This window comes from Trichechus manatus, unplaced genomic scaffold (genome assembly GCF_000243295.1).
Source record: "Trichechus manatus latirostris isolate Lorelei unplaced genomic scaffold, TriManLat1.0 scaffold00064, whole genome shotgun sequence".
In the NCBI taxonomy this organism is placed as follows: domain Eukaryota; kingdom Metazoa; phylum Chordata; class Mammalia; order Sirenia; family Trichechidae; genus Trichechus; species Trichechus manatus.
Genome location: NW_004444000.1, coordinates 123,127 through 135,861, shown reverse-complemented (window position 1 = coordinate 135,861; position 12,735 = coordinate 123,127).

The window sequence follows — 12,735 nt, the reverse complement described above, 5'->3', positions numbered from 1 at the left end:
TTTTGCTTTAGCTACTCAACTTTCAAGAGCAAGTTTCAGAGTCTCTTCTGACATCCATTTTGGTCTTTTCTTTCTTTCCTGTCTTTTTAATGACCCCTTGCTTCAAGTATGATGTCCTTGATGTCATTCCACAACTCTTCTGGTCTTCAGTCATTAGTGTTCAGCTCCTCAAATCTATTGTTGAAATGGTCTTTAAATTCAGGTGGGATATGCATAAGGTTTTACTTTGGCTCTCGTGGACTTGTTCTAATATTCTTCAGCTTGAACTTGAACTTGCATATGAGCAATTAATGATCTGTTCCACGTTCAACCCCTGGCCTTCTTCTGATGGTGATATTGAGCTTTTCCATCATCTCTTTCCACAGATGTAGTCCATTTGATTCATGTGTTTTGCATCGGGTGAGGTCTAAGTATATAGTTGCTGTTTATGTTGTTGAAAAAAGGTATTTGCAATGAAGAAGTCATTAGTCTTACAAAATTATATCATGTGATCTCTGGCATTGTTTCTATTACCAAGGCCATATTTTCCAGCTACTGATCCTTCTTGTTTCCAACTTTCACATTCCAATCACCAGTAATTATCAATGCATCCTGATTGCGTGTTCGATTAATTTCAGACTGCAGAAGCTGGTAAAGGTCTTCAATTTCTTCATCTTTGGCCTTAGTGATTGGTGTGTAAATTTGAATAGTGGTATAAACTGGTCTTCCTTGTAGACATGCGGTAATTATCCTATCACCAACTGTGTTGTACTTCAGAATAGATCTTGAAATGTTCTTGACGATGAATGCAACACCATTCCTCTTCAAATTGTTATTCCCAACATAGTAAACCATATGACTGTCCAATTCAAAATGGCCAATACAATTTCCAATTTTCCTAGATTCATTCTTCATAATGCCAAGTTGTGATTATTAATGGATATTTGCAGCTGTTTCCTGTCATTTTGAGTCATGCCACATCAGCAAATGAAGGTCCCAAAAGCTTGACTCCATCCACATCATTAAGGTTGGCTCTACTTTGAGGAGGCAGCTCTTCCCCCGTCGTCTTTTGAGTGCCTTCCAGTCTGTGGGGCTCATCTTCTGGCTCTATATTTGACAATGTCCCACTGCATAAGGTTTTGACTAGATAATTCTTTTCAGAAGTAGACTACAAGGTCATTCTTCCTAGTCTGTCTTAGGCTCAACTGAAATCTGTCCACTATGTGTGAACCTGCTGTTATTTGAATATCGCTAGAGTAGCTTCCAGCATCACAGCAACACTCAAGCTCCCACAGTACGACAAACAAACAGATGCATGGGGGAATGGAAAACTACAGCAAGCCAATTCCGACATGACTGTTAATGGCTCAGACCCTTTAGGAATGAAAGCTTAGGTCGCCCCACCAGGCAAAGAACCACAACCAGCTAAGGTGCTTGCTGATGGCAAAGGTAATATGAAATGGGTGGTAGAAGAAGGTAACTCTAAATACCAGTTATGACCATGTGACCAGTCGCAGAAGTGAAGACTGTATTTGTTATGAGTATATCTTCCTTGTATGTGTGCAATAAATATTTTTGTTTTCTTCACTTATAAAATATAAGATGTAAACAGGACTAGTGCATTTTCGATTGTACACATGTTAGTTGTACTATGTTAAGTGCAAGCATGACTTTATAATTGTCTTTATTCAGATATTATGTATGCTTTATGGAGATGTATACATGTGCCAAGTTGAGAAGGGGTGGACTGTGATGATTAAAGTTGTGTGTCAACTTGGCTGGGCCATAATCCTTAGTAGCTTGGCAGTTATGATGTAATTTGGCAGCTTTTTAATGATGTAATCACCTCTATAATGAGACCTGATATATGTGATCTCCTCCATGATGAGATCTTATCTGAGCAACCAATCAGTTGAAAGGGATTTTGCTTTGGGATGTGGCCTGAATCCAATATAGGTGGACTTTCTGGCATGGCTCGCTAGCTTTTGCTTGTTCTGGATCCTGCATCTATCTCCTGTTCATCTGGCGTCCAGTTCTTGTGACTTGAGCTAGCAGCTTACCTGCCTTCTTACCTGCCAATCTTGGGATTTGTTGACCTCCACAGCCTGTGAGCCAGAGGTCTGCTATCTGATCTTCTGATCTTGGATTCACCAGTAGCTGCAGCTACGTGAGTCAGGAGAAGCCTCCAGCCTGACCCACGAGCTTGGGACTTTATAGACCTTACAACTGCATGTGCCATTTCCTTTATATAAATTTCTCTCTCTGTATATATATATATATTTATATGCTGCACTGGTTTTGCTTCTCTAGAGAACTTAGCCTAAGAGACGATGTAATCTATCATGGCCATGTGGCAGGCCAATAAAAGGTCCTGGAAGAAGGAGGTTCACTGGAGCTTCAGGGTTGGAGAGAGTGAATATTCTGCTCTCAGGAGAGTAAGTACATTCCCTGGGAAGATGGAAGCTCTGTGCTGAGACCCCTCCTAAACTTCAACCTTTATGTTTGTGTTCTTTTTCCTTCTAGATTAAAGATAGCCCTTTCTCTACAGTTTGTGTGTTGCTCTATAGGATTATTGAGCCTAAGAAATAGATAATGAAATGTACCTGCTGACCTGGTCCTGAGTGAATGGAGATGAGAGAGAAGGGGTTGGTGCCTGGTGACCTAGCCCCAGGTGAATGGGGATTGAAGAGAAATGGCTACGTTGGCAACTGAGGTCTGAACTCACCAGGGAACGGAAGCTGAGATTTTCCTGGGCTAGCTTGATATCACAGAGTCTAACTTACCTATTTTCAATATTCTCTCTTTTTTGATTAATCGCTTACATGTTCTATTGAAAAAGCTCCTGCCTATTTCAAGGTCATGAAGTTCTCTCCTGTGTGTGCCTTCACAATCCATCTCGGATTGATTCCTGTGTATGATGTGAGATAAGTGACACACACGCACACACACACACACACACACATACATATACACATTGATTGTCTGAGAACAGTCTCCCGAAGACTCCTTCCGACACTTCACTACAGTGCTCTTTTTGCAGTAAATCAGGTGCTCCTGTATGGATATGCTTGTTTCTAAATTTCATATTTTATTCCATTGGTTAGTTCATTCATTCTGCAGTCAGTAACATGTTCTCTGAATTAATACACCTTTATAATATGGTTTGATAGCTGGTTATGTAAGTCCTTTCATTTTGTTTGTGCTCTTCAGGACCATCTTGTCTATCCTTGGCCCTTTGCTTCCCTATAGGAATATTACAATCAGCTCATTAATTTACACCAATAACTCTGTACTTTTTGTTGGAATTGCATTGAGTCTATGAATTAACTTTGGCTTAAAAACCTGACTTTGTACTCTCTGGGCCTCTCTTCCTTCATATAAGCCAGCTTATGGAAACAAGACTGATATATCTGTTTACAGTCCTTCATGGATTGAATTATGTCCCCCCAAAAATGTGTGTATCAGTTTGGTTGGGCCATGATTCCCGGTATTGTGTGATTTTCCTGTATGTTGTAAATCCTGCCTCTATGATGTTAATGAGGGAGAATGTGTGGTAGTTGTGTTAGTGAGGCAGGTCTCAATTTACAAGATGGGATTGTATCCTGAGGCAATCTCTTGAGATATAAAGGGGAGAAGCGAGCAGAGAGACAGAGGGACCTCATACCACCAAGAAAGCAGTGCCAGGAGCAGAGTGAGTCCTTTGGACCTGGGGTCCCTGTGCGGAGAAGCTCCTAGTCCGGGGGAACATTGAGGAGAAGGCCGGCAGAGAGAGAAAGACTTCCTCTGGAGCTGACACCCTGAATTAGGACTTTTAGCCTAATTTACTATGAGGAAATAAACTTTTCTTTGTTAAAGTCATCCATTTGTGGTATTTCTGTTATAGCAGCACTAGATGACTAAGACACAGTCCCATAAAGAGAAGAGAGGGATATATTTCAGAGCACATGGACTCGTTAAGATGAACAAACCAAGATTTATTGGACTTTGGGCTAGTTTTTGCTGAGTGCCACATACTCTTGCTAAAAATGAAACAGAGTTTCTGTAAAATAAGAGTTTTATTCAGATTAAAATATTTGCAAATTGGAAAGTGCCAAAATGAAATTTCAAAATGGCATTCCAGAGAGGGAACATAAGCCCATATCTTTTATACTCAATTTTGCAGAACTTTGTACAGAGTTGGGAAGAGTACAGGGGTACATTTGATTGGTTGACATTCAACATGTTTTCTTAACATTCATTTATCAAGAATTTCTATTGGCTGGGGTACTCAACTATAGCCACAGTTTCCTGTGTTCTGGAGTAGGTTCCTTCTGTTTCTAGCAAAGTTCTGGGTGGACCACTTCAGGATGTTGCAGAACAAGTTGTCTTGGTCAGGAGTGTGGTCATGGATCATGTACTCTAAAAAGAAGAAGCAGGGTCCTAGAACAAAATGGAGTTTGATTTAGACCTGTGTCAGCCATTTTAGTTATGTCAAGTGCCTCAGTTTTAGAGTGCTCCTTCACACTTTCTTACTGTCACATTAACACTCTTTCTCATGCCTGTGCTCTTTTAGCATCCATTTGCCACTACATGGAGAAGCACAGATGTTGAATCACTGTCTTATACAACAAGAGAATGACTCATAGTCCTCCCAAAGATTGGCTCACAGGCCTCCCAAAGCCATTCTGAAGCCTTCTTTGTAAATATAGAATAGTAATTTTCTATTTCTTTATAAAACATTTAACGTGAGCAGAAAAGTAAAACTTAGCCCCAGTCCTGAGAAGCCAGGTAAGTAATTTTCATCTACAGGAAGGGCTGACAAAGGAAAATTAATTACTCTTTCCTGCCCTATAAATAGAGTCTAGCGCACTGCAGTTGGCTTCATGAGCTTGCTGTTTTCCTGTTTCTCTTCTGTCATAACTTCCTTGCTGCACTGACTGGTCAGTTGGTCTCTTACGTGACGAGCCCCTGGAACACCTTGAAAGCCAATCAGATGGCAACTGGAGGGAGTAAAGATGGATGTGAAGAGAGATGACCCCACCATTCACCTCATAGTCTTTTCATTCAAGAAAGAGTAGTAAGGGGCTTCCTGCTCTCCTCAACTTTCATGAGTCCCTTAGTAACTGAGGTTTCCTCAAATGACTGCCCAGAGTTATGATTTCTTTTCCTCAGTGGGCAGAAAATTAATTGTTCTATACTGTATGGTCTTCAGATATGCCTCCTGAGGCAAAGGACCCACAGTCCTTCCACTTTCCTAAACACATCCCTGTGACCTGAGACATCCTCTTTGTTCGTGTTTTGACTTCTACTCTACCAACTCAAAAAAAGCATATAAATGGATGATTACAACTACTCCAGGCATCTAATTCACCTGCAAATGAACTTGTCTCCAGGAACATTTGTAGACTTTAACAAGTAATTAGCAATTTTAATAGCTGACTATATCCTCTGGAACTTTTGTGTGTTTAAAGGAGTCTAACAGATCAGAATCGAGCTCAAGGGAAAGAGATTTGCTCCTTCCTGTTGCAGGCAATTTGTGTCTTTCCAGGCACTCAGCACTCATATTTATTTCTTACTATAGAGATTTTCCTTTAATATTTTTGGTTTGCCCTGTCTGGTGCTGTGACTGTGGTTGTTTGGCCGCCTCTGACCCAGTGCAGCCAGCCTGGACAGATTTGAAAGCTCCTCTGTCAGGGACCACTGCTCATGAGAGTCACCGGAAGTCTCTGCGGAACTATTGTGATCGGGAAGATGTGCCAAGGAGTCAGCAAGATCCTCAAAAGACCAATTACTCCCTGACAAGGAAGCACATGGCAAATGCTCAATAAACAGTAGCTATTTCTGTTAGTGTAGTTATGGGTGGAGTTGCTGTTTTGTTGTTGTTGTATGTCAAAACAAAAAAAAAACAAACCCTTTGCTGTCGAGTTGATTCTAACTCATACTGACCCAAAAGGACAGAGTAGAAATTCCCCATAGGGTTTCCAAGGCACTGTATCTTTACAGAAGCAGACTGCCACATGTTTCTTCCGTGGAGAGGCTGGTGGGTTCAAACCACTGACATTTCACTTAGCAACTGAGTGCTTTAACCACTGTTCCACCATGACTCCTTGTTGTATGTCAGCCAGGCAAAATTCAAGCAATATGGAGTTGGAGCTACACAGCCTGGGTTCCAATCCTGAATTTGCCTTTCTGACCCTCAGTTTCTTCATCTATAAAGTGGATTCAGAAATAACTGCTTCTTAAATTTATTATGAAACTTAATGAGGTAGCTTATGGTAAAGTGCTTAGCATGGTATATGGCACATTGCGAGCTAGTTTTCCAAGCCCCCTTGGTGTAAATAATCCATTCTTATTCTACAACATCAAACAAACCATCCTAGCTAGTGCCAGGGCAAACCAGCCTCTTTCTCCAAGATTATTTTGGCTATTGAAATATTATGAAACCGTTTTTTAACATTAAAAAATATGTTCCTCTGATTCTGATAGCAGCAGTTTCAGAAAGGCAGTTTCACCTTTGAGAAGGCAGAGGATGGACGTTTTCTTGTGACTTTTTTTTGGATTCCTGGTGAAGGTAGAACAACAGCTGTAGTTGACGTTATGCCAAACATTTCGATGAAAAAAGGAAAACTTTAGATAACTACCTGGTTGTTTTCAAATATTCAAATGCTTTGCATTGAGTTTAAAACTGGACCAATGGATCCTTGACCAGTGTGCAAGATGCCAAACTCTCAGATGCTTTTTTTAAGAGGAAGAAAGAGTTTATTTCTCAGGCTAGCAAGCTGGAACTCAGAGGTATCGATCTCAGATTGAGTTCCTCGATATGAGTGAGCAATCACATTTTATATTTACATATGTTCAAATAGTGGTGGAGGAAGGTGGAGGGCAGGATCAGAAAGTTTTAACTGTTCATAGTTTCTATTGATTATTTATTACGAGGTGGTGCTAAGACTTGGCCCGGAAGTGGCCAACGGACTCTTCACTTTTGAAATAGGCTGGGCTACTGCCCATGACGTATATCCGGTGATTTTTGTTCCTTGACATGACTCTTTTTGTTCCTTAACATGAGTTCTCTTGTGTTATTGAGTATGCATGGTGGCCCAGAGTTGTCTGTCGGTCATCTTTGTCTGTTCTGCACAAGTATGACCATTCTGAGCCAGTTAGATCTGGACCATTCCGGGGCTCTCCAGAGGGTCTGCAAAACAACTTAGAGGAAGTGAGTGTCGTGGTGGGGGAGGTGACTAGACGTGGTCTGATAACTGAAGGAGTACTAATTAATTAGGTGTCTTCAGCCCCTAGGGTCCCCTAACAACTTGTCCAAATATATGGATACTTAACTGTCTCAGTTTTGCTTCCCAGTTCTGGCATCTGAGAGAGAAATGATTAGGTAGGTAAGATCAGCTCTGTATTTACATCCTCTCTCCTCATCCAGATTGTCAACTTTTCCATGACCAGGTCTGTGATTATATTTTCTTGTGTCTCCCGCAAAGCCCAGCATATAATATATCCTCTACACAGTAATACTCAGTAAATATTTGTTTACTTTCCTTGATTCAATATGGAACAACTTGTCTTGGTTCTGAATGTCTGGAACAGCTCTCTCAAACACACAAGCCATCCACAGTCTTATTTCTAGCCTGGTTTCCAGTCTCATCTCTTCTTTCCTCACATACTGCTTAACACTCAGCCACTCTCTACTGTTGGCTGACTCCCTGGTGGGTGGCAGATTCCTGCCTGACACTACTCACCTTATTCGCTTGTCATAATTGTTTTTAGGGCTTTGTCTTGTTCTAGGGTAAAAACATCACAAAGTTTAGTAAAGCAAAAAGGAAAGTTTTATTCAGCATATATACAAAGAGGCAAAAGTGGGAAACCGAAAAGCATGCTGCCAGAGCTAAAGTCTGCCAGAGTCCGAGGAATGTGACAGAATCATCACTATATACTAACATCACAAATGCATAAAATCATCTAAAGCTTTACCTTTTCAACGATTAGCTAAAAACTGCTAAATCAACATGATTTTACATTTTGAATCATCTTTCTTAATAATGATTAGTACAGGTTTCAGTGATGATAGTCAGGAGGGTCTTCATTGGTCCAACACATTTTCTATTCACTTAATGCTGATAGAAAAAGATAAGAATGGAAAGTCTTTTGTGTTCTGTTTGATTAGTTTATGTGAAAGTTTCCCTAAAAGATATTTTCCGGATTGTCCTAGCTATTGTCTTCATAACTCAGGGCCCAGTTGATGTCTTTGTGAGTCCTTGTGAGTCCAGCTTCAGCTGGGTCACATTCTCTATGCTCAAAGACAAGGAATAATGGCTTCAATATTATCTCCTAAATCAGTTTGCTCACTCTGCCAGTTGAAATCCAGGGACTGTCTGTTATATAAGCGAGTCAAAGATGACCTCTGTGTCTTGGCCCCAAGGTTGTTTATTTCTTCACAGCTGGCTGGGACTCTTTAACCCAAAAGTCTGTTGGCACCAAACTCATGTTTTTACATTGGAGCCCTGGTGGCACAGTGATTAAGAGTTTGGCTGCTAACCAAAATGCCGGCAGTTTGAATCCACTAGCCACTCCTTGGAAACCCTATGGGGCAGTTCTACTCTGTAGAACTATAGGGTTGCTATGAGTCGGAATCAACTCAGCAGCAACTGGTTTGGTTTAATTGCTTTAGAAATAGCTTAAATAAGACATTTTTTAGCTATTTAGAGCCTGCCTGCTTTCCATACCCTATGCAACTGCACCAAACATCTGGTACCCATAAATAAGATAAACCCTGTAGTTATAAACACCTGTTGGCTTTTGGAGCTCTCTGACCCAGATACTCCCCACCTTGCTACAGGGTGACATCACCTAAATACTTATGCCCTCGGTCCCTCTTTTTTTCTCCTCTCCTCCAGGAGTTCCCTTGTCCTCCTCTCCTTCTGGTACATCCCCCCGCCCCCTGTCACAGTTGCCTTTGGAACATCTCCTTCTGTGAGAGATTTCCCCAGCAGGCAAAACTTTTAAAGCTTCATCCAAAAAATAGCTTGTTTTCTAACACTACCATCTCCTGTCATATCTTTTTCATTGATCAGTCCTGAAATTCCTCGAATTCACTACACTATCTTAGATGCATCTTCTATTAGGTCTTCTCTGAAAACCCCTTCATAATTTGGTAATAACAATTTCTTATATATGTATAGCACTTTACTGGCGATATTTATTTGTTCCTTACAGACACCCTCTGAGGTAAGTGATCTTATCTCCCTTTATAGGTGAGAAAACTGAAATACTGAAAGCCAAATGAATTGACTAAGGCTACATTGTTGGTAATTGGCAGAGACAGTGCTTCTTATTCCTATTTCAGATACAAGGTTTCTCTCATAATTCTACCTGCTGCAACTGTAATGCTTAACACACATACTACCTTACATGTCAGTTTTCAGTGTAGCTGTATACATTCTCCATGGGTTTCAAAATATTTTCTGGGTAGATAACATCTCTTATTCATCTTTGTATCTCTCACAGCACTTCTTACAATGTTTAGTCCATAAGGGTGTTTAATGTAGGTTGACTGACTATATAAAGTCTATGTATGTGTTGTGTGAACAGGGAAAAAGGGACAGAAGGTGGGGTAAGGGCTTTGAAGAACCTAAGAGTTCTGTTTCAGAGCATACAGAACCTTGTTCCATCACAACATGCCCTGATAGATTGGTAGCAGAAACCTTCCCCAACTGTCTTTTCTCTTTTCTCCTCTTCCACTTTTGATTTCTTAATTAACTATCTGCCATTCTCTGGTCTATACTAGTGTTTTCCTCACCACCGGCCCCTTGTCATGGATTGAATTATATTCCCCCAAAAATGTGTGTATTAATTTGTCTGGGCCATGATTCCCTAGATTGTGTGATTTCCCTACCTGTTGTAAATCCTCCTGTATGATGTTAATGAGGGAGGATGGGCGGCAGTTGTGTTAGTGAGGCAGAACTCAATCTACAAGATTGAATTGTATCCTGAGGCAATCTCTTGAGATATAAAAGAGAGAAGCAAGCAGAGAGATAGGGGGACCTCATACCATCAAGAAAGCAGTGCCGGGAGTGGAGCGTGTCTTTTGGACCTGGGGTCCCTGCACAGAGAAGCTCCTAGCCAAGGGAACATTGACGAGAAGGCTGGCTGAGAGAGAAAGCCTTCCCCTGGAGCTGACGCCCTGAATTTGGACTTTTAGCCTACTTTACTGTGAAGAAATAAACTCTTTGCTAAAGCCATCCACTTGTGGTATTTCTGTTGTAGCAGCACTAGATAACTAAGACACACCTCCCCTCTGCCTCCTTGCTAATGTATTTGAATGAGAACCAAACCCTGTATAGAAGAGATGCTTCTTTTTTTCCATGACATCAGTGTTGTCATGGTTTCTTGAACAGCAACTGATCAACTTTGTTAAAACCTTTAGAAGGAATAAGAGGTAAAAGGGAAAGAATGTGTGTGCTTACAAACATACCATCTCATATACTCACACTTGGTAATCAAGTTCATTATTCCAAAGAATAACAAAACTCCACTGCAGCATTAGTGAATGGGGTCCAGCTGATAAAATGGTTTTCATGGAAATGCTATGGTATGCTTTCCAAAAACAGTCTGTTTTATATGCAAGACAAAGATGGAAATTTGGGAAAAGCAGTAAAAATTCTTACCCAACTTCAATTTCAGACTCATGGGGGCTGGGACATGGCTTGGGCAAAGGCTGGAGTTTGGGATATAAGAGCTCCATCCCCAGTCTACTCCCTGTGGCAGGGTTGAGAGACCCATGGACTCCAGATTTCGCCACTGTCATATTTTTCCTCCTAGATGCCACAGTCATTTGGAACCTTCATGAGCTCCATGTGGGCAAGCACCATTTCTTGAGATCTCTGATGGTAGTTGTTACCATGTGCTAACGTTTATTGGCAAAGAATATTGAATATACCATGGACTGCCAAAAGAAGGAACAAATCTGTCTTGGAAGAAGTACAGCCAGAAAGCTCCTTACAGGCAAGGATGGCGAGACTACGTCTCACATACTTTGGGCACATTATCAGGAAGGACCAGTCCCTGGAGAAGGACATCATGCTTGCTACAGTAGAGGGTCAGCGAAAGAGAGGAAAACCCTCAATGAGGTGGATTGACACAGTGGTTGCACAATGGGCTCAAGCATAACAACGATTGTGAGGATGGCACAGGACCAGGCAGTGTTTCTTTCTGATGTACATAGGGTTGCTATGAGTTGGAACTGACTCGACGGCACTTAACAACAACAATAACATTTGTTAAGTATTGGCCAGACACTATAATGACTGCTTTATGTGTGTTACTTAACTCTCACAAGAATCATAGGTAAGAAGTATATGTTATTAGGTCTGTTCCAAAGTCAAGGAAACTGAAAGTGATGATTGATTTGGCCAAGGTCTTATAGCTACTAAGTCGAACAGTTGGGAGTTAAACCAGGTTTGCATTATATCAATGGCTAAGTCCTAGACCCCTTGAACCTTGCACAGCGTTTGGTCATAGATTTTCAAATGACTGAGTGAAAAGGGACATGTTGAGAATGAGAAAGTTGAGACCAGTTATTGTCAAAACTGCATTAAGTCCTGAGGCAAGAGTATGGCCATTCTCAGAGGTGGGGTTGGGAAGCTTAATGCTGAGGTGCTTCCACATTCAATCCATCACATTCTAATACTGAAAAAGGGTGTAGGGTCCTGCTCACTGACCTGTTAGCCCAAGCCTTCCACTCTCCCTGTTGCTCTTCCCTGGATGAACAATCCACATTAGATGGCTAAAGTCTGATCTCTCAAGTCTCCATTCTGAGGAGTTTCCAGGGATAGTTTCCTTTCTTTTTGGTGGGGAGCTTCTCTGGAGCCTGGGTGTCAGCACAAGAACTCTGACCCAGCTGTCATTTATAGCTCCAGCCTTTGCCCCAGTCGGAATGGTTTAGGAACTGTATGGTTCTAGAAGACGTGAGTTGGCCTTTAAGGTAACCAGAGTGAAACGTTCTGCCCTATTCAGCTCTTCTGCAGGGAGTGAAGCAGACGGGCAGTGTTGTGAAGAAAATATCCACTTGTCTAGATGTTGACAGGGATTTTCTTTCCCGCCTTGGCCTGGTGATGGACTAAAAAAACAAAGGAACCATGGCTAGGGTCTATGTCTCAATCAGGGGCCCACTGGACGTGGGTCCTTTTGATTCCCACAGTGGCTTCTCTGTTGTTTCCTCTTTAGACTTGTCATCCAGGGCTTGAACTTCTCTGCCAGAATGTGACACAGAATGGTTAGAGAGTAACAGTAGAGACATAAGCAGAACAGAGGTCCAAGGCCAGGTGAGAAGTCACTTGTTGGCCCAGTTAAATGTTGTTGTGTAACAAATTACCTCAAAACAACAACCATTTTATTATATATCATGCTTTTGTTAGATTCAGAGTTTGGGCAGAGCCTGACTGAGTGATTTTTTGATCCATGGGGCCTTGACGGATGTTGTTTGGTGGTATACAGGTAGAAGATGGCCTGACACATGACGGGTGCCTTGGTGAGGATGGCCAGAAGGCTGGGTTCACAGGGGCTCTCAGTCAGAGAAACTACATGTGGCCCCTCCAAGAAGCTTAGGTGTTTCAGAGTACTGAGCTTGGTTTCCCAGAAGAGTATCCCCAGAGGGCACATTTTGAGAGCAAGCAACATAAAAGATAGAAAGTAGAAACTAATAGTTTCTTAAGCTCTGGGCAGAGGAACTGGTACAGGGCCACTTCTACCATATTCTATTGGATATGCCATTCA